The following is a 23,865-nucleotide window of genomic DNA, read 5'->3' as shown; positions in this document are numbered from 1 at the left end:
CTCCACCCTTCTGCGGTATTGTTCTCTGACAGACAGTGCATCCCGAAATTGCACCTCAATGGCACTTCTTGCCGCGAAAATTTGTTGTGAATTCATTTTCACTTTGGTTTTCAATTCCACTTTACTGCTTGCTCTCCACTTCCGGTATTTTGATTAAAATGTGCTCAATATTTTCAAGTAATTTTGAATGGAACACATCAATGACATCAAGCATATGCTTGATGTCATTTGGCGTATCCCATTCAAAATTACTTGAAGATATTAAGCACATTTTAATCAAAATACCAGAAGTGGAGATCAATCAGTACAGTGGAAAACGAAGTGAAAATGAATTCGCAACAAATTTTTGCGGCAAGAAATGCCATTGAAGTGCAGTATCGGGATGCCCTGTCTCTAAGAGAGCAAAACCGCAGAAGGGTGCAGGTCCTGGAGGCTGCAGTCAGGGATTACCTGAGCAGCGGTGATTTCGACGAGGCAGGTGAGTGAAAAAAAAATTTTTTAGGCGTTAAATTATTATTTTTTATTTTTATTATTTATTTTTCAGAACGGGAAGTCCATCGGGCAAATTACGCCCGCAGGATTAAGTTTTTAAAGGATCTGCAGCGAGCACATATTTTGTCAAAAAGATCACATTATTCCCCTCCCATTTCAATGATTTTTTTTTAATTCAATCTATGTTCCACCACAATTATATTCTCAATATTCTCAACAAATTAACCCGTGTCCCTAATCACATGTAAGCAAATTTTACTAAAAACTCTGACCTCCTTTCACTAAACCCCATTAACGTTTTTGTTCCATAGCTCGATGTTGGTTTATGCTTAATTTTGGATAGGTAATTTTTATTTATTGAGTTAAGACTAATGCAGGACGATGTTTTTATGGACTTTGAATATTTTGAGAACACATAAGGACATCACCTAGGAGTCACAGGATAAGGAAGGACGAAAAACCAAAAATTAAAAATTCGAAGTTTTGGCCAAAAAGAAAGCATAAAGAAACAACCAAAAAATATTTTCACGACTCTCCCACGCTGGATTCCTTACGGTTTTCAAGGAACAAGTATTAGATGGTATACCACAATCGTGGCATACCAAGTATTGTAATCGTCGGAAAAACTGACCACCTCAGATCGGGCTCAAACTTGGTATGAGCACGTTTTAGACATCCCACATTACGAAAATAGTGGTGAAAAATTTTTGATCCGGCCGGCCGGCCTGCCTTCTGGTGGTCCAAACTTTACCTTATAACTTGAGAACGGTAACAGATAGAGACTTCCGGTTTGAAGTTTTCTATAGAAATGTGGGTGTAAAATTTCATTTTTTTGCATTTTCAAAATCCAAGATGGCCGCCATCCGCCATTTTGAAATACTGTCAACCGGTTTCCTTATAGTTAGAGGTCTGAAACTTTAGTATGTTGTAGTGCTCAGTGAGACGTTTTCATCGATAACTCATACTTGCAAATCGATCAAGCGGTTTAGCAAAAATGGCGACCTAAAACAAAGGGTTTTTTCGATATAACTCGAGAACGGCTTGACCGATTTTGACCATCTTGGTATCAAATGAAAGGTATTGAGAAGCCCTACAACTGTCTAGAACATTCCAAGTTCCAAAAATGGCCGCAAGCAGCGCTAAAATCAATAAACAAAAATTGCCTAACTTTAAGGGGCAATATCTCCGAACATCTGTTATAGATTTCTTTTAAATTTTGATATGTTGTAGCCTGACTCAATATCTTTCTCCAGTCCGAAAATGAAAAAAATCTATGTCGGCCATTTGAAAAATTCATGAATTTGAAAAGTTCTAAGAGCCATATCTCTTGAACGGTGTCCGATTTTGCTCAATTTGGTATCAAATTAAAGGTTGTGCAAAACTCTACAACATTCTGGAACATCAGAAATCTCTTGAACCATTCCTTGAGGACAAAAAGTAAAAAAACCTGTTTTTGAAAAACAAAAAACCGCCATTTTGTGTTCTGGAGGTGACCTTGAAATGTATCGAAATATATGTCAGATTATAGCCTATTTTAATACCTTTCTAAAACTAGTCAAGAAATTGCTGTAGGTCTTATAGAACTTCAGATATAAGCATTTTTATCTTTCATATTGATGAATTTCATAAAAAAAATCAACTTTGCCTACTAATTCTGCTCACAAATTAAATTACAACGTATAGACTGACCCATCCGCGTTGTGGTATACCAACTCTAATAACTGGACGCGTTATGATTGACTTTCTTTTAATATCCTTGATCTGGGCCCTCTTTGCTGAAAGAAAAATTCAAAAAGATTAATTTTTCTTAATTACATTTATATATATTTTTTTACTACTTACTATCATTGTGGATACTGGATGCCTGGACGCTATTTATATAGTCATCTAGGCGATTCCTGATCGTCCTCATCGTGAGGACGACCGCCCTTTTCTCCTCTGTGACCCCTTGGAAAAAATTTTCCAATGTTTCACGGTCCATTTTAGCTGTGAATTTCTTGCAATTTTATTTTTCACTTTGGCACTTTTGCACTTCAGTAATTGTGTTATTTTTTTTTAAGAATGTGACCGATGTTCTTGAAATCCTATAATGGTATACGCTGATATCAAGCATATGCTTGATATCAGTGTGTCCCATTATAGAATTTCTACATCCGGTCACATTCTTAAAAAAAAATAACACAATTTTACTGAAGTACAAAAGTGCCAAAGTGAAAAATAAAATTGCAAGAAATTCACAGCTAAAATGGACCGTGAAACATTGGAAAATTTGTTTGAAGAAGTTACCGATGAGAAAAGGGCGGTCGTCCTCACGATGAGGACGATCCGGAATCGCCTAGATGAATATATAAATAACGTCCAGGCATCCAGTATCCATAATGATAGTAAGTAGTAAAAAATATATAAATTTAATTAAGAAAAATTAATCTTTATGAATTTTTCTTTCAGCAAAGAGGGTCCTGATCAAGGATGCCAAGAAGAAGCAGCATCTTTCAAAATTCATCCCATAAAGGGAACCCATAAAGGGAAAATAAAAAAAATTTAATAAGAAAATTATTTATTTGTTCACTTCAACTTTTTTCAGCCTCTGCTCAAAACCTTTGCATTTTAGGGACCTGCATTTTTGGGACCTCTGTGTTCTGCACAGAGAAACGAGATTTTTTTCTGTAGCACACTCCTCCAGGAATTTTCCATATCCGACATTCAAGGATTTTTTCTTTTATTTTTCCATAACATTAATTGTCAATTTCTTCAAAACAACCCACTAAAAAAACTTTACTCCAAAAAAACAACATCGCAAAAACATCGCCAATATATCCGAAGACTTTCCGTGGAGCTTTTCCACCACAACAGATGAGTTTTTTTGGAGAATATTTTTAATGTTTGATTTTAATAAAAAATAATAATTAAATTAAAAATTACATTTAATAGGTTTTTATTGCTGAATTTTGTTATGCCATAACATTATTTGACAATTTCCTCTGAAAAAACCTAATAAAAAAAACTTTACCCCAAAAAACCAACATCGCAAAAACATCGCCAATATATCCGAAGACTTTCCGTGGAGCTTTTCCACCACAACAGATGAGTTTTTTTGGAGAATATTTTTAATGTTTGATTTTAATAAAAAATAATAATTAAATTAAAAATTACATTTAAAAGGTTTTTATTGCTGAATTTTGTTATGCCATAACATTATTTGACAATTTCCTCTGAAAAAACCTAATAAAAAAAACTTTACCCCAAAAAACCAACATCGCAAAAACATCGCCAATATATCCGAAGACTTTCCGTGGAGCTTTTCCACCACAACAGATGAGTTTTTTTGGAGAATATTTTTAATGTTTGATTTTAATAAAAAATAATAATTAAATTAAAACTTACATTTAAAAGGTTTTTATTGCTGAATTTTGTTATGCCATAACATTATTTGACAATTTCCTCTGAAAAAACCTAATAAAAAAAACTTTACCCCAAAAAACCAACATCGCAAAAACATCGCCAATATATCCGAAGACTTTCCGTGGAGCTTTTCCACCACAACAGATGAGTTTTTTTGGAGAATATTTTTAATAAAAAATAATAATTAAATTATGAAATTACATTTTAAAGGTTTTTATTGTTGAATTTTGTTATGCCATAACATTATTTGACAATTTCCTCTGAAAAAACCTAATAAAAAAAACTTTACCCCAAAAAACCAACATCGCAAAAACATCGCCAATATATCCGAAGACTTTCCGTGGAGCTTTTCCACCACAACAGATGAGTTTTTTTGGAGAATATTTTTAATGTTTGATTTTAATAAAAAATAATAATTAAATTAAAAAATTACATTTTAAAGGTTTTTATTGCTGAATTTTGTTATGCCATAACATTATTTGACAATTTCCTCTGAAAAAACCTAATAAAAAAAACTTTACCCCAAAAAACCAACATCGCAAAAACATCGCCAACGCCAATATATCCGAAGACTTTCCGTGGAGCTTTTCCACCACAACAGATGAGTTTTTTTTGGAGAATATTTTTAATGTTTGATTTTAATATTAATAATAATGATTAAAAATAAATAATTTAATTACTTTTTATTTCAAAATAAGCAGAAGCATATTTGCGGAAATAATTTTCAGAATATGTGTTTCACAGCGCTAACGGCCATACAAAATGTATTAAGAGATTCTTAGGAATTTCTTCAGAGCTTAAGGTTTTTTCTGTAGAAATTCGGCACCTATCTTTTTGATGGGTATTTAAAAAAAAAATAAAAGAAAAAAAGAAAACCTCATTTGTGAATTTGTGAAGAAAAGAAGTGAAAAGTGGTAATGGAAGGACAAACTAAGGAGCGTAGTGGTCAAGGAGGAGACCGCAACAAAAAAATAAACATCCTTTCGCTCAAGGAAAAAGGTAATTATCATTCTATTTTTATTTTTAATTTTTTGTTGAATTTTATGTCAGGGAGTTTTTGTAGTAAATTCCGAAAGTGAAATTGTGAAAAATTCCGGGAGTGAAATTATGGAAAATTGTGAGCGGGTTTCAATATTTCTGCAATGCAATCTTATTTGGCAATATTGCAGCTCTCAAAATATACAAAAAATTCACAAGTTCCATTCTAGGATATTCGTTAGAATAGAATTCAAAATAAGTTTTTCCCGGCACTTGATTATCGAGAACGAAAAATTAAAACAATTCGGCAAAAATTAGTTCTGACAACTAGAATCACAGCTAAAACGTATGGTCTCTGACTTTCTAAAAACATATGCGAACCTTGAAAAGAATTTAGGAGCGAGAACTAATATGTTAACCCTTTAACGTCCAACGTGAAACATAAAAACATTGAAACATGCGCTCTTTTATCGCGATTTTTATTCTATGATTTTTTTTAGAGGACTTTTCTCACTCAGAACGTCTTCTTTGACCCCTTATGAATGAATTTGATGCATTTGTAACATGGAAAAACAATTACCTTCATAAATAATTGAAAAAATAAAATGTTTCACGTTTGGGTCAGCGTATGACCCAAAAAACCTTAAAGGGTTAATAGTTCTTAAAAACTCTCTAAATGCTCATTTCTTCTCGCGTGTTAACCCTCCGTACGCCAATTCGATAACAGTTTCCTGTGCGCACGACGTGAAAAGTTTGATTATGCGTCGTAATTTGATTTGTGAGCAATATTAGTAAGCACAGTTGACTATTTTGTGAAAAATTTTGCAGTTTTGTCTATAAAAAATTTTGGTCATATCTCAAGTTTTATAAAACCTTCAGTATTTTCTTGACTAGTTTGGGAAAGGTATTAAAATAAGCTACAAGTTATTATGTATGCCTATAATTTTAAAACTCACCTCTAGAATACAAAATAACATTTTTTTGCAAAACAGTTTATGGTATTTATTGTCCTTTAGTAAAGGTTCTAGATGTTCCTGATATCCTACAAAGTTGTAGAGTTTTGCAAAATCTTTAATTTCATACAAAGTAGAGCAAGATCGGTCGAGCCTAACAAGAGATATGACTCTTAGAACCTCAAAATGTATAAATATGTTATAATTTCCCATAATGGAATAGACACAATAGACACGTTTGAAAGAAGAACAATTTTAGAGATTTTGTCTTGAGATTTAAAGTCTGCTCAAAACTATTTTTATTTTTTTGGAATTCACACACTGATAATATTTATTTTTATATTGCAGAAAATGGAGTGAGAGGATATCCCACCTCCTGGCAGCAAGATAACTTTATTGAAGTTGCTGATCCAGGTTGTGTAGTCGCTCCAACAAGTATAAAGCAATTAATACTGTTGGAAGAAAAAGCCACAGTACGCACTGTGCCTCTGAATATAACCAATACAAATCATTCACATTTTGATTTCAAAAACATTTTGAATCAAAATTCGCATACTGATATTTTACAATACGGTGGCGGTTTTTCCAAAAAAAATAAGAAAAAAATAAAAGACAAAGCTTATTATAAAAGTTTTGGAATAAATACACCTAAAATTTTTATCCGCGGATCTTATAGTCAAGATAATATTGCACTTTTTGGTTCTACATCTAATAATAGACAGTGTACACCGAATTCAGTTGCAGCAATTGCCTATGCTCACATTTTACCTATATCTAGTTGGTTAACAAAAACAATCGACAATATTCTCTTAAAAGGTAATGAAATTTATTTAGCTTGCTATCCAAAAGTTTATTCAAAACAAATTTATTTGACCGTTGATGAAGTGTGCGAAGATTCTATTTTTATCGAAGGCATGGAAATAAGTATAAAACCAGTAGATATATTGGACGGTTACGAATTTATTGATGCATTGACTGGTTTGCAAGGTGAACTTCTTGGAAAAAAAATAGGCGAAGCAAACCTAGAATCTGCAATGAAACATTTTTTTGAAAATTTCAAATATGGAGTAATTACGTGTAATTGTCTTTCAATTGCAATATTGAAGGAAAACGATATATATTATTACTTTGATAGTCATTCACGTGGCAATCTTGGTGAATTTATTCAAAATGGCACATCTGTTTTGTGTGGATACACAGAAATTGTTTCTTTGTTAAATATATTGAAATACAATTTCTCACATGGTACTTTAAAATACGATGGGTATGTACCTTTCGCAATTACACCGATATCAATTAAATTTGAGAAAAGTGTTTGTGTACATCCCACACAGGAGCCCATGCAGGAAGATATACAAGATAATATACCAACCACAAAGCACATAGAGACAAATATTGCAGAGAAAATCATAAATATTAGTAATAGTGCAAGACGTGAATACAATAAAATGTATTTGAGAAATTTAAGAGCTAAAAGTAAAACTTTTAAAAAAATCGAAAATGAAAAACGTCGACAAACGCATGTAGAAGAAAGATTAATTTCGTCTAACAAAGAAAAAGAAAATATTAAACGTAAATTAGAACGCAGCATTGAAAGACAAAATCCGGAAAAGAAACTCTTTGAGAATACGAGACGTAAATTAGAACGCAGCATTGAAAGGCAAAATCCCGAGAAAAAATCTTTTGAAAATACAAGACGTAAATTAGAACGCAGCATTGAAAGACAAAATCCCGAGAAAAAATCTTTTGAAAACATCAAGCGTAAAGATAGACATAAGATTGAAAGGCAAAACCCCGAATTAAAATGCATTGAAAATACACGACGTAAATTAGAACGCAGCATTGAAAGACAAAATCCGGAAAAGAAACTCTTTGAGAATACGAGACGTAAATTAGAACGCAGCATTGAAAGGCAAAATCCCGAGAAAAAATCTTTTGAAAATACAAGACGTAAATTAGAACGCAGCATTGAAAGACAAAATCCCGAGAAAAAATCTTTTGAAAACATCAAGCGTAAAGATAGACATAAGATTGAAAGGCAAAACCCCGAATTAAAATGCATTGAAAATACACGACGTAAATTAGAACGCAGCATTGAAAGACAAAATCCGGAAAAGAAACTCTTTGAGAATACGAGACGTAAATTAGAACGCAGCATTGAAAGGCAAAATCCCGAGAAAAAATCTTTTGAAAATACAAGACGTAAATTAGAACGCAGCATTGAAAGACAAAATCCCGAGAAAAAATCTTTTGAAAACATCAAGCGTAAAGATAGACATAAGATTGAAAGGCAAAACCCCGAATTAAAATGCATTGAAAATACACGACGTAAATTAGAACGTATTATTGAGAGACAAAATCCCGAGAAAAAATCCATTGACAATGAAAAGCGAAAACAAAGGCATATACTAGAACGTAAAGATAGGAAATTTAGAGAAAAGGAAAATTTTCTCAGAAATGTTAGAATACAGAAAAATAGCTCCAAAAAATTCCCGGATTCCATTGACAATCGAACAACCAATCTTAAGTCCAGAAATATTCAAACTCGTTTTTGGAAGAAACTTAGAAAACCAAAAGACTCTGATATTATAGATGACAAAATTGAAAAGGCAGTAAAATCTAAATATTCTAGTGTTGATCAAACTAAATTTGAAAATCAAATTCTAATGTTTCGAGATAGACTCAAGCGATCCCTTAAAATTAAGATTAATTACAAATATAGAAAAAATTTGGGAAATAAAAACTTTAAAGTAAAAGTCAAGAACATGAAAGCTAAGTATCGTACACTTTTAGAATATTTTTCAAAGCGAAAAGAAGTAACTGAATTTATTTGTGGATGTTGTGAAGGAAAATTTTTCAAGCACAATGTAAAGAACTTGAATATTGATAAGTGTAAATATAAAAATAAATCAGATCTTGAAGATTTTTTGAAAATCTCACAATATTGTTGTAGTACATGCCACTTGTACTTGAATAAAAATAAATTGCCCACATTGGCGATAAAAAATGGTCTAGACTTTCCCGAAATCCCTGATTGTCTTAAAGATTTAAGTGATTTGGAAGAAAGAATGGTAGCACCTGTCATTAATTTTATGGAAATTAGAGAATTGAAGAAATATGCATTGAATCCACAGAAAGGTTTAAAGGGCAGTGTAGTTCATATTCCTGTTGAAATAAATGACATGGTAAAAGTTTTGCCACGAAAATTCGATAACATGGGTACGGTGCAGGTTAAATTGAAGAGACATGAAGATTACAAAAATCACTATATGTTTGAAACAGTGCGAATTAAGAAAGTATTGGAAGCTATTAACTATCTCATTACTACACCTCTATACAAATCTGAAGGTATTACGGTTGATCCAAATTACTTAAAAGATATAGAAGATAAAGAAATTACTTTTATAACTGATCCTGCAGATAAAGAAAAAGATAAAAAAGAAATAAATGATGATACAAAAGGTGATAAAGGTAAAGACCCACGAAAAACTATAAGTCCCAAAAAGAAAGAAGATCCCCCTGAAATATTTACATTATCTGGTAAAGTGAAATCCCAACCACCATCAATTGAACCAATTCCTAATTGGAATAAACAAGATATTCGTAACTCCGATGTATATGTAACAGATTTACACACTGATCGATTTATAGAGATCATAAACAAATTATATAAAAATAATTTTATGCATTTCACTTATCTAATTTGTGAAATGGGCCTAAAAAAGGTGACTCCAAAAGGACGATATAAGAGAAATGTTCAAATATTGTTTTTGGAACCAAAAGGAAATGATAAAATTGGTCATTGGGTTACGACCGTTCATAAAAATAAAACCATTTATGTATATGATTCTCTAGATTGGAAATCACTAGATGAAATTTGTTTGAAATTTTTGAAGAAATTGTATCCCACAACAATGAAAAATAATGATTCGATAATATTTATGAAAACATGTCAACAAGATGATGGCTATTCTTGTGGTGTACATGCTATTGCAAATAGTGTAGCTTTGCTAAATAATATTGATCCAAGTAATCTTTGTTACAAAATTGAACAAATGAGAGACCATTTGTATAATATGCTTAAAACCGAAGTTGTATCAATGTTTCCAATAGACTCATCAAACTCTATTGAAATGTGTGAAGATATACAAATTAATGATATTAAAAATGACTCTAAAGATTATATGTTAAAGGATATTGAAAAACTTATGGAAAATTTTGTAATTACTACAAATAAGAGAAAACTTGATGACGATGAAACTGTTGATGATGTTCTTAATGAAAATAAAGAAGAAATTAAAGAAGAAAAACCAATTAGTCAACCCAATAAAAAGATTAGATGTGATAATGAAGATAAGGGAAAACTTGATGATATTTTTGAAGAAGAAGATAATCTAACAAATGAAAATGTAATGTTAGTAGATTTAGATGCATCGGAAACAAATGAAAACCCATCAAGCACTAAAAATATATGTGGAGAGATACAAATTAACGAAATTGAGAAACTTTTAGAAACTTGTGTAATTACTATGAATAAGAGAAAACGTGATGAAGAAGAAAATACTGAAGATGTAAATAAAGAAAAAGAAAAAGAAAAAAAACCAATTAGCCAACCTAATAAGAAGATTAAATTTGAAAAGGAAGAAGATAAAGAAAAACTTGTAGATATTTTTGAAGATGATGATAATATACCAATACCAAATGAAGATGTAATGCTTCTAGATCTAGATGCATATGAAGCAGCAGCAAGCAAAATTAAAATTATGGCACCTGGACAGGGCAAGAAACCTATATATTTTGATTCTAATAAAAACCTAGAAGAATTGTCATTTCCAAAGATATATTGTGGAGAGAAATATACAATTGAAAAAATTTACTACCATCAAAGAGTCAAATCAGAATTGCGTAGAAAAGATCCACGATGTCGTATACCAAAGAAAGTATTGTACATGACTAGTGTTAAATTGAGAAATTCTGTTACGAGTACAGTAAACACATGTCTAAGAAAATCGAAAAATGTTCAAGGCGTAACTGCTGGTGATGCACTCAGTGATAAAAAAATGGATAAACTAGTTGAAGTTGATGATGGTTTTAGATTCCTCAAATCTAATGCTCTTACTCCTGCATACAATTCAGAAAAACAAAAAGTAATTCTTGGTATGGTTAGACAATTGGGTAAACCACATTTGTTTCTTACAATTACCTGTTCTGAAATGCATTGTCCAGAACTATTGCAAAATCTAGCAAAACAATCAGGAAAAAAATTGTCACCTACTGAAAGTATGAATCTTGAAAAAGCCGATAGAACTCTAATGATTCAAAATGATCCCGTATCTTGTGTAAGATATTTTTCAAACAAGTCTAAGAATTTGATGAAAATGTTGACCATTGATCCTAAAGAACGAACAGGAAAATGTGGTCCATTTGGAGATAATTTTGTTATTGATTATTTTGAAAGAGTTGAATTTCAAATGAGAGGAAGTCCACATATGCACATACTATTGTGGTGTAATGATGTCCCTGATTTTGACCAAAACAACCCTGAATCTGTTGAAAAAACTATTATATTTTATGATAATATTGCTACTTGTAAATACAAAGACCCTAAAAAGTTTCCTCTAATCAAGAGACAAATGCATAGGCATTGTGAAACATGTTACAAAGGAAAGAGAAAACGATGTAGATTTAATTTCCCAATTCCACCTATGGATAAAACTGAAATTTTGTGGCCTTTTACTGAAGAAGAGAGTAAATTACAAAACCTAGAAAATCTAAAGCAAATTTATGTAAAGATTGAAAATGAAGTTAAGAACTTTTCACTAAAATTTGTCGATATGTCCTTTGAAAATTTTATGTTAAAACTTGGTATTACAAGAGAAAAATATATCTTAGCAATAAGATCTCGTATTAAGCGACCTCGTGTGTTCCTTAAACGAAGCACTACGGAAGTTAACATTAATGCATATAATGAAGACATTCTAAATTATACTGAATCAAATATGGACATTCAACCTGTGTGTGAAGTATATGCATTGGCAAAATACCTTGTTGACTATGTAACAAAAGTTGACTCAGCTCTAGCAAAAATTTTAAAAGACATTTCTGAAGAGATTAAAGTAAACAAGAATTATACATTGCAAGAAAGGATGCGTAAATATGCAAGTGCATTTCTTAATAGTAAACTAGTAAGTGCTCAAGAAGCTGCTTATTACTGTTTGTCAATTCCAATGACTCAATGTAGTAGATCAAATGTTTACATAAATACTAGACCTATAAATGAGCGGACAAGAATGTTGAAACAGATAAAACAATTGAGACAACTACCCCCAGATTCCAAAGATATATTTGCTGAAGATATTATTCATAAGTATCAAAAGAGAAAACAAGAATTAAATGATGTAACTTTGATTGAATATGCAGCAGATTATACTGAGGTTAAGAGAAGCAAAGAAGATGATGATAGTGATGATGAGAAAGACATAAGTGTAAGGAAAAGGTCAAAAATTGTTAGATTTAAGAGATATGATAAGCTTCAGGATGAACACCAATACTATCGTATGCAATGTTTGTTGTATTTTCCATTTAGAGATGAAAAGACTGAAATTGAAGATGCTGATTGTAAGCAAATTTATCTTAAAAATTTCGAAGCGATAAAGCAGGTGCGAGATAAATTTAATTTTATATCTGAAGAAGAAGTAATTGAAGCTATGGGAAAAGTTCGTGATGTAAACAGTGATGATGATGATGATCCTGTGAACAAACCCGTATCCAAGTCCCAAGAATTTCATTTTACACCTCCTGAAGAGAAGCCCGGTGATAAAAAACCGCGTAAGTACATTACTCCAGTTAGAATTACTAAAGAAGAATTGTGTCAAAATATGCAGTCCCTCAATGAAAAACAGAGGCAAATTGTAATGCATATATACAAGTGTTTCACATCAAATACATTGCCAATACGTATATTCCTTTCTGGCTCTGCTGGCGTAGGTAAAACTCGTGTAATTAATTGCCTGTATCAACTAATCACACATCATTTCGATAATTTGCCCAATAGTAATCCTGAATCTATGAAGGTATTGCTTTGTGCACCAAGTGGCATGGCAGCCTTTTTGATTAATGGAATGACCCTACATTTGGCTTTTGCTTTACCTAATACCCAAAACCCCGTAGATATTGACCACTTTTCAGAAGATATCGCAAATACAATTCGTTGTGAATTTAAAGACGTGAAACTAATTGTAATTGATGAAGTTTCAATGGTAGGCTCAAATACCTCATTGAAAGTTAGTCAGCGACTAATACAAATTTTTGGAGTTCACCAAAGCTTTGGCGGAATATCAGTTATTTTTGTAGGAGATCTTAACCAAATAGCACCTGTTGGTGATAAATCCATATTTCGTGCCCCAGATAAAGGTAATGCAGGTATACTAGATATAAATCCACTTTGGGAGGAATTTAAATATTTTGAACTAACCGAAATAATGCGTCAAAAAGATGATTTGAACTTTACGAATGCATTGAATAACTTGGCCATTGGAAAAATGACAGAAAAGGATATAAGTCTTATTAGATCTAGAACGGTTAAAAATGTAAATGAAGTTCCACCGGAAGCAATACGATTGTTTGCTACTCGTAGAAATGTAGATGAGTATAACGAACGAAAAATTGCAAATTACCCAGGAGAACTACATACGTTTGTAGCTATAGATAAAGTAATGAGCGACAAAAAGTCTAAACCTAAAAGTGAAAATGAACAAAATAAAATCCTTAAAGATATAGAAAATCGAGATCCAAGTAAAAGCGCTGGAGCTGTCCATACCTTGCATTTGAAGTTGGGTATAAAATATATGATTATTAAAAATATCGATGTTTCAGACGGTCTAGTTAATGGAGCTGCAGGTATACTTCGCCATATAACTTTTGATTCAAAAAATAATATAGGTGTAATATGGCTAGAATTTCTTGAAGATCGTGTCGGTAAGAAAATTACAAAAGAGCAGCGGTATCAAAATTATCTTAAAAAGCATAATTTGAAAGAAAATCTTGTACCACTTGAGAAATGCAATTTTGTTTTTAGATTGAATAATGGTAGTACGACTACAATATCAAGAACGCAATTTCCAGTCATGCCGGCAGAAGCTATAACGATACATAAGAGTCAGGGACAAACGTACCAATCTATATGTCTTGATTTTACTAAACTAGAAAGAATTACATTGTGCATGATGTATGTAGCACTTAGTAGAGTAACATCACTAAATGGATTGTATATAATTGGAACATTTACTCCACAACGCCTTTCACATAGTGGACAACGGATAATTAACGAAATTCATAAATTGAGAACGGAAAAACGTCTTAAAGACTTTTTTGAAGATGTTCGTAGAGTAGACCCGAAAAAAGTAAAAATTTGTTATCAAAATATTGTCTCATTGCATAAACACTTTAATGATATTGATACGGATTCATGGTACAAATGCTTTAATATTGTAATATTGTCGGAAACGAAAACACTTAAGAATTATTCGATCCCATCTTTCAAAGGTTACCACGTTTTATATAGACAAGACAATGAGATAGAAAATATTGGAGGTCTTTTGTGTTTGATTAAAAATGAGGATAAAACGAAAATTAACGTAATAGCGGAAGATACTAGAATCGATCATACTAAGAAATTTAGCTTGAGTTTGTTTGCTTTGGAATACGGAAAACAATTTTATATTATTTCTGGGTACAAGTCGCCGAAGGTACCATTTGAAGTATTTAAAAATTCATTCGAAACTATTTACTCGAAAATCCCTAAATATTCTGAAATTATCCTTATTGGTGATTTCAATTTTAATCTTTCTGCAAATAATACGGATAAGAGATTTTTAAAATACGTCGCAGAATATAATTTGGAAACTAAGCTTAATCCCGAACAAGCTACTACAAAGTATGATAGTCAAATAGACGTAGTTTTGAGTAATATACCGGAACATAATTTTTCAGCAGGAATATACGAATCTTATTTCTCTGATCATCGACCCGTATATTGCATAGTAGGAGAAAATAAAGATGTCAAAGTCCCAAAACCTAGTGATTCTCCAACAACAAGTAAGAAAGTAGTTAAAGATAAGAGTCCGGAAAAACCTATAAATCCACCCAATAAAGGCACTAATATTCCAGAACCAGAACGCGATAATTGTTGGCCACCTGATTTTGTAATTGATATGTGGAAAGACTTTGATATAGCAATAGACACTCAATATGTAGTGACAGATCACATATATCGATTTATGGATATCCTTAATAAAAAATATCCCGAATTTAAAAAAGTTACCCCTGAATTTGGATTTAGTAGTGTAGACGAAGGAAGTAAATGTCCAGTAATTCCTCCGAATAGAAGACACTTGCAAATTATTGCTACAAATGAAAATGTGCCGAATTTTATAGGACACTATACGCTTGCGGTGTACAACGGAGATAATACATTAAATTATTACGATTCGCTGAATGGTAGAAAACTTAATCAACAAGCTAAAAATATACTGAGAAAATTGCATCCGCATTTGAAACCATTATCTAAATACATAAAATTTAAAAAAGTTATGCCACAACCAGATAATGTCATGTGTGGAATATTTGCCATGGCTAATGCGGTAAGTTACGTTTTAGGAATAGACCCATGTAAGCAAAAATACATTATATCAAAAATGAGAGATCACCTTAAAACTATTTTGGAAAGTGGAGTAATTTTGCCGTTCCCCACAGAACAGAAATCAACAAGTAAGAAAGTAGTTAAAGATAAGAGTCCGGAAAAACCTATAAATCCACCCAATAAAGGCACTAATATTCCAGAACCAGAACGCGATAATTGTTGGCCACCTGATTTTGTAATTGATATGTGGAAAGACTTTGATATAGCAATAGACACTCAATATGTAGTGACAGATCACATATATCGATTTATGGATATCCTTAATAAAAAATATCCCGAATTTAAAAAAGTTACCCCTGAATTTGGATTTAGTAGTGTAGACGAAGGAAGTAAATGTCCAGTAATTCCTCCGAATAGAAGACACTTGCAAATTATTGCTACAAATGAAAATGTGCCGAATTTTATAGGACACTATACGCTTGCGGTGTACAACGGAGATAATACATTAAATTATTACGATTCGCTGAATGGTAGAAAACTTAATCAACAAGCTAAAAATATACTGAGAAAATTGCATCCGCATTTGAAACCATTATCTAAATACATAAAATTTAAAAAAGTTATGCCACAACCAGATAATGTCATGTGTGGAATATTTGCCATGGCTAATGCGGTAAGTTACGTTTTAGGAATAGACCCATGTAAGCAAAAATACATTATATCAAAAATGAGAGATCACCTTAAAACTATTTTGGAAAGTGGAGTAATTTTGCCATTCCCCACAGAACAGAAAAACATTTAATTGAAGTTACATTATATTCTTAAGATATTAAAATAAAGTAGTGAAATATAATGAATATCTTTAGGAAAAAAATTTTTATTATTATTATTTCTTATTTTTATATCATTTAACCTAAAATACTGCAACTCCTCGGCCGCCTCCTCCCGTAGGAGGCGGTGCGCAGTAGTTGAATCCGGCTTTAACGGCATAGCAGGTAAGAAAAAAAATATCTCTTATTATACATCATAATTCTTTTATGTATCACTTTACAATACACAAAGTACTTAAAAGTTTGTCCTATTCTCTAGCCGGATTGTATTAAATCTACAATTTGTTGAGGATCTTCTCTCGGCCGCCTCTTTCATTCGAAGCGCACCGCAGCTGATGTATCCGACACTGCAACTCCTCGGCCACCTCCTTTCATTGGAGGTGCACGCCAGCAGGTGTATTCGACATTGCAATTCCTCGGCCGCCTCCTCTTGTAAGAGACGGTGCGCAGTAGTTAAAAAAAAAATGCAGCTCGAACGATTTAACAAGTAAAATATTAAATAATCTTTATTAGTTTACGGAATATATTTATTATACGGAAAGTACTTAGTTCGCTTTTTGCTTATGATCTATTTTCTAGCCGGATTGTGTCACATTCATCATTGATTCCAGAACTCTCCTAGCCTGCCTCTTTTCATAAAAGACGTACGGCAGTTTCTGCATCCAGCTTAAAGTATTTTCTTCAGCCAGAATGAGCTATCCATCGAGATGCCCACTTTATCATAATTTTATTTTATACTTATTGTGTATTGCATAACAGATATCAAAAAGACCTTACCTTTATGTTTCCTGCAAAATCTATCTCGTTGCCCATAAATATTTAAATAAAAACTCAATAGAAATAAACATTTCACATAATCAATACAAGTATAATAAAAGTTTTTTTTTGCATTATTTTGTTTTTCATTACATTATATGTGAATATGTAGTTGAAAGTAATTGTTGATGTAACAAAATGGCAGAAGGCGGCCATTTTGAATATTGGAATTAATAAAATCTGATAGGTCATACCCACTATACCTGATGAAACTTCAATCGAAAAATCTCTATCAAGTACCGTTAAGCCGATATAAGGCAATATTACAACAATCGGTACATATGGAAACCTGTTTTGGTCTATATCTCTGAAACCGCGACATAAATTTTTTTTATTTTTTTTTTATTAAAAGGTGTGCCTATCACCTATAACATACTAAAATTTAATCGAAATCTATCGTCCGGTTTTTGAGATATTAATCGAAAACTGGTCGAAAACTCATCGAAAATTTTGTTTTTTATTTTAGGCCCTCTAGCGGTAACTTTTGAAACTTCCTATGTATAGATAATTGTAGACCTTCTTGAGATCTTTCATTCAAAACCGGTTTGGTCCAAATCGGTCAAGCGGTTTAGGAGTTATAGCCCACTTACGATAAAACTCTATATTTGCTAAACCGCTTGTCCGATTTTTGAAAATGGGGTATCGTTGAAAAGGTCTTAAATGCCCCTACAACATATTAAAATTTCAGACCTCTAGCTATAATAGGGGCTGAGATATAGCAAAAACAAAATTGAAAAAAATTCAAAATGGCGGATGCAGGGGTGGGGGGTCGAATTTGATATCATAGTTGGACGACTTCCAGTCGATAATTGAACTTTGCCGGTGACCGCAAGTCTCTATCTATTACCGTTCTCTTGTAATTGAGCTTCAAACTACGGCCGGACGGACGGACGGCCGGACGGACGGACGGCCGGACGGACGGACGGCCGGACGGACGGACGGCCGGACGGCCGGAAAAGTTTTTCGGCGCATACGTTTTTTGGAATGTGGGGACCCTAATTCGTGCTCATACCAAGTTTGAGCCCGATCCGACGACCTTGAGTTTTTGAGTGGACACAGAAGCTGTGCTATTCTTTTCTTCGAAAGAATCACAGCTAAAACAAGACACAACCTCAAATTCTATTAATTGAATAACAATCTCCTGAACAATTCGCTTTAGATCAAAGTGATTTTTTCGAACACAATTACTTTATGTATGAAATTACTTAACACGGCGTATACTATTTAACCTCTCTCCCTCGCAATAATTTTACTTGCAAATACAAAATGTATATTAAGAAAAAAATAAACAACGCTTGTAAATTTTGCAGTTCCACCTCGTAAATGTCAAAATGGAGTAAGAGAAATTTTGCAAAAAAAAAAAAAAAAAACTTTTCACACATATTTATTTAAATTGAACTCCTTTCCTTTAAAAATTTGTAAAAGGTAAATGAAAAAAGTGAAAAATGTTCAAATCGAATTGCTATACATTTTTTGTTCACGTTTCACCAAATAATTGTTTATTATAATATCACACAGAAAGAAGAGGGAGAGAAAAAAGGTAATTAATTGGTGCATAGGAAATATCGCGCGAATGACTAAAAGCCATGGTAATAAATAGATAAAATTCATTCAGTGAAATCTCTCTCTCTCCCATCGGCACTCTCAAAAAATTTCACATAATTGCTCGAAGGTGTAAAAAAGAAATTTTTATAAATTTTAAGAAAAGATACACACACACCACAATGCGCCTCTCACATAATTTTTGTGCATTCTCAGCACTTTCAATTTTTATCAAATTCCACAACATTATATGATTTCACTGCGCGCACAAAATATCGCATGTGTGCCTTCTCATGAGTAGTTTCTTCAATAAAATGATTGTGACATATATAATTCCTTTATAATGTGAATGTGGATTAATACGTATAAAATGTCAAAAATGTCATGTTTTGTACCTTATGTGCGCAGTACATATATCAAATGCATTATTGTGTAGCACATGTTCAGAAGGCTCCACACACCGCCCCCAATTCTTCAAAATTGCACATAATGGTGCACCATACTTGAAAATTTGCACACTTTATAAAACTATTTTCGCCTCTCACAGTCTCCTTTCTCACTCCTTTTCATTTCATATATATTTGTAACTCTGTCTTGCATTTTGTTATCTCACAAACTGCAATATGAGAAAATCTTTTCGTGAGTTTGCAACCATTTTTGCACGTTTTCTGCAAGATTTTATTTCTACACCAAATCAGGGGTGTAGCCAGGAAATTCTTTTTAAATGGAGTGTCTTTAAGAAAATTTAATATTTATTAAATTAAATGTAGGGGGACGGGACCTAATTCCGACGACCTCCGACCTTTTTCAATCCGCTTTTACTTTAAACTTAATAAAACTTTAAATGTAGCAAGTTATGGGAGAAAAAAAAGCATTAAATGGGCTTTAAAATGGTACCAAATTTAAGAATATTGCTTTTTATTTTCTACCATTTTTTCTCAATCTGCGCGGACCTTTGAAGGTCGGAATTGGGCTACGTTCCCCTATTAAAAATTGATTAAAATAAACAATTTTAAAGCTTATAAGGTTTATGATGATTGAGATTAATAAACCATATTAACGGCTTTTGTATTTGAATTAGTAGTTTTTGACAATTTAATTTTACAATTCTGACGTTTATCGTTTTTTTTAACCTTTGATGTTTTTTTTTTTTGAATCTTTGACATATTTTTTTCAATTGTTTGACGTCTTCTTTTTAACATTTGACATATTTTCTAACGTTTGGGATTATTTTTTTATTTTCTAAAGTTTGACATTTCTTTTCTAACGTTTGACGTTTTTTTTTGTAATTTGTATCTTGAAAATAGCATTCAAACTTTTCAATCCAAATTGCTTGACTTTTAAGGGTTCTTACCCACTCAGGCACCCTGGTTACGCCCCTACAAAAAATCTATATATTTGAGATTAATGAAACAAGTTTTGGGAATACAATTTAATCAATTAGAACTAATTTTTTTTATCTTTAGATTAATTAAAGTTTAATTTTTAACCTTTAAGGTTGTAACGCGTTTTTAAAGATTTTTCGGTTAATTTTTAAAGAATATGTATTACAATATATCTTTTTAGATTTTCCTCAATTTTCAGAGTAAATTTCAAAACATACTAACTCAGCTTGAATGCATAATTAAAATTTCTAGTAATATATTTAACATAAAAAAAACCAGAGACATCCATTTATGGGAAAATATTGAAAGCTAAACGACCCACACCATTTTCTATTTAAATAATAATTTTCACTGCAATAAGGAATCAATGCAGCTCGTTGTAAGACATTTGCTCTACAATTTACAGATCATTTAGAAACTCCCCCCTTTACGGTTAAGAGATGCAATTTTACGTCAACTTGCCATTTTGGTGTGAAAATAAATAACACGGATAATGAGAGAGTTTGATAAATCAAAAAATAATCACCTGCATTTGACTGATATGGTGGATATCTTGGGATTTTCACTGTCTTTATTGCAAATGTGCGACAGTGTTGTGAGAGAGATTTGTGTGTTGCTTTTAAATTGGAAAATCGTGATTTAATCAAAACCTATTCACTTTAGTCATATAGTGTACAAGAAGTTGCCGCAATTATTTCTCTTCGTCTCACTCTCTTTTTTTTCTATGGTATTATACCCTTTGCTTTTGTGAAATTCCGCAAAATGAATTTAGTTCACATCACTAATCTCTAACTTCTTATTTTTTTTTTCTTCATTTATTTTCTTCAAATACCACTGTCGAGAAATAAAATATGAGTATTTTATTTTATTTGAAAGAAGAATAGGCATCATACACAGCATGAGATGCACGATTGCACTTTTTTACTCAATTACCAGAGAGAAAGATTAAAGTAAGATGAAAAAAAAAATCTCTAGAAAATTGTACACAAAAGCAGAGTGAAAAGAAAGAAATAAAAGTAGGAAATATACTTTTGACGCCTACAATTTCACTTGGTGATGAAACTCTCCACATATATAGCATTTTCGAACATTTCTTGTACCTCATATACCCTTCCTTTTCTTCATATAAAAGTAGATATTATATGTTTTTACCATAAAGTGCAATTTTTGCACATTTAATGCGCCTAACACAAAAGTTAGAGAAGTAATATATAGTAAATTTTTACTACCTTTTTCTTGAGAAAATTTTCCAAAAGAGAAATCATTTTGATGTAATACCCAGGTAAAATAAATTATAGCAAAAATTATAAAGCAATACATATTAAGCAAAACTGACGCACTCACCTTTTGCTTCCTCCTTTTCCTTCAAAGTTTACTTTCTCTGCAATCTCTTTTTCATATGTATGGCTGCTTTTTTTTCGGTTACAATTGGAAGAAATTTTCAATTTTGTTGTTTCGCCCCCTTCGGACTGATCGTGTGCTCTCTTGGCTATGTATGTATGTATATAGTTATCGAAAGCACGCGGGCACAATTTCTTCAAGTTTCTCACACCACAGACACACGAATACACTGCAAAAGAGAAAAGAGAAAATAATCTGTATGAGGAAAAATATTATACATCCAATTGAAGTCAAAATTGCATGAGGAATTTTTATTCATGAACACAAAAAATCATTGAGAGAATGCACGCTAAATATATATATAGGTACATATGTATATGTTCTCCTAATGCCATCTCTCAAAATCGCTTGCAGTACATATATATAGCGTATACTACACACTTTCAATTGCTCCGCACACGTGGTTTGCAACTCACGTGTTTTATCGTATCACGAAAGAGAAAGAAACGCAACCAAAGAAAAAAAAAGACTTCCACTTCCTATACTCACGGCAAAGCTCTGTATACCAATGTATTTGACAGAATACATCAATAATATTGTGGAAAATATATATACAGCACACAGGTGAGTGAGAAAAACACTTAAATGGGCATTTTTCTCGCTCACACACTCAAGACTATGCACTTCGGTGTGGCTTAAATAGGAAATTACGTAATGTTTATACTCTCTTTTTTTCATTTTAAATAAAACCATTAAATACATTTTGAAAACAAACTTCCAGACACCAATTAACTAAATCACGTCTCACCTCTTGCTCCGTCCCGCCAAATAACCCAAACGGATTATAAAGTGTTCAATTAATTTTTCATTTTACAAGCTTTACTTTTCAGCATTTTAGCATAGCCTTTCTAGACCACATACTGATGGTATGGACTCTCATGTTTTCACTTTATACATTGTATAAGTACAACGTACCGTACACAAATGAGAAAATAAGGAAATGAAAATTATTTCTTTATATGCATTTCATTTCCGGTGCTCCTCATTTCTGTGGAGATTTCTTCTAAAACAGAACGAATCTTTGAAAATCGTTGAAGTTTGTTTTAATTGATTTCCATTTAATTGATTATTTTAGCTATAAAACGTCTTATAACTTGTTTAGAACTAATAGATGGGAGTCTTAGCATAACTTGTTTATTTTTGATGCTAAAACCCATGAAAATTTGCGGAATTGAAATTTTTTTAAAACTGTTTTAACCCTTTGCGTCGACATGAAACATGCGTCCTCTTTATCACAGTTCTTGATTTATGAATTAAAATTGGGAAAAATCAAATGTTTCATGTTTGGATCGACCCATAGAACGTTAAAGGGTTAATTTTTGAGAAACCATTATGTTTCAGAAACCAAAATCTGACGAGAGAGATCTGAAACATTTTTTAAATGTTTCATAGGACGGCATACAGGAATGTTTACTGATTTTGTTTCATTTCCTGTGATCTTCTATGAAACATTTGATATATGTTTTGAAAGATTCATAGACGGATTTTGATTTTTAAAATAAGTCTCCTAATAAATGAATTTAAATCTTCAGGGTAAAAATAATATAACAAATTATAAAAACAAAAAAAGTCATCGGCAAATGTTCTTCGAGTAACTATGGACTACTTGCCCAAATTTTCATGTCAAAAATGACCAATTTATGCTAAAGCTCCCAACCAAAAGCTTTCAAGTTTTAACTGTATTACTTACAAAATTTTAAGAATTGTTCAAAGAAAACTATGTCAAGTGTCTCTTTATTATCATTTCTATATTAATTTCAATGAATTTTGTATTTCAACTCCCGTCAATTTTTGAGACATGCTACACAGGCAGTATGGTGTGTTTATCGACATTGCACGCAGGGATATCACTTGCCAAATTGCCCCAGAGTACATTGCAATTTCACAACGCAAGGCATAAAGAAACTACCCAACGAGAAATTTATTATCTCTGTGATCAAATTAATAAATTTAACTTTAATTCAATGGAATGTGCCTCTGTGGTGAAGAAAAGAAATTATGTTGCACGACAGACATAAATAAATACAGAAAAAGCAGCAATGAAAATGAGCCTGAAAATCATATAGGTGGTACACACTGTACCTCGCGCGCTCTCCATCCAACGAGAGAGCACTGAAATGGGAATAATTTCGAAATTTTGCGCTTATTATTGAACACCTACGTTGAAAATTTTTGACTGCGCGTTGTGACCCCTTAAAAATACACTAAATCATGCAACTTGAAACCTTTTGCGCGCGCTTCTCAAACATTTTCTGCTCTGTAGATATATACCTCAGAATTCATGCACGATAAAATATTTACACGCTTGTCTCTGTGCGCGGTATGTGTTTCTTTTTATTATCGTATGGATAAAAATTTTCTACAAGGAATTTTTTTCACACACAACATATTTGTTTTATGTTGAACAAAAAAAACGTTCAAAGCTG

At 32.1% G+C, this 23,865-nt stretch overlaps 2 protein-coding genes across 4 annotated transcripts in view; one reads left to right on the top strand and one right to left on the bottom strand.

The window, feature by feature from the left end:
* The window catches only part of LOC129787307 (DNA-binding protein RFX2), an 865,065-nt gene that overhangs the window by 239,234 nt on the left and 601,966 nt on the right, over positions 1 to 23,865 (top strand). The window lies entirely within an intron of this gene.
* LOC129787338 (protein roadkill) overlaps positions 1 to 23,865 on the bottom strand; it is a 137,330-nt gene that overhangs the window by 54,165 nt on the left and 59,300 nt on the right. For both annotated transcript variants that reach the window (XM_055822874.1, XM_055822875.1), the window contains exon 2: positions 21,383 to 21,608. The gene's annotated coding sequence lies outside the window, so the exon portion shown is untranslated. The remainder of the gene's footprint in view (positions 1 to 21,382; positions 21,609 to 23,865) is intronic.

Source organism: Lutzomyia longipalpis, chromosome 1, assembly GCF_024334085.1.
Source record: "Lutzomyia longipalpis isolate SR_M1_2022 chromosome 1, ASM2433408v1".
NCBI lineage: Eukaryota > Metazoa > Arthropoda > Insecta > Diptera > Psychodidae > Lutzomyia > Lutzomyia longipalpis.
Note: the sequence above shows the minus strand (reverse complement) of the source record. Positions and strands in the feature narration are given on the sequence as shown.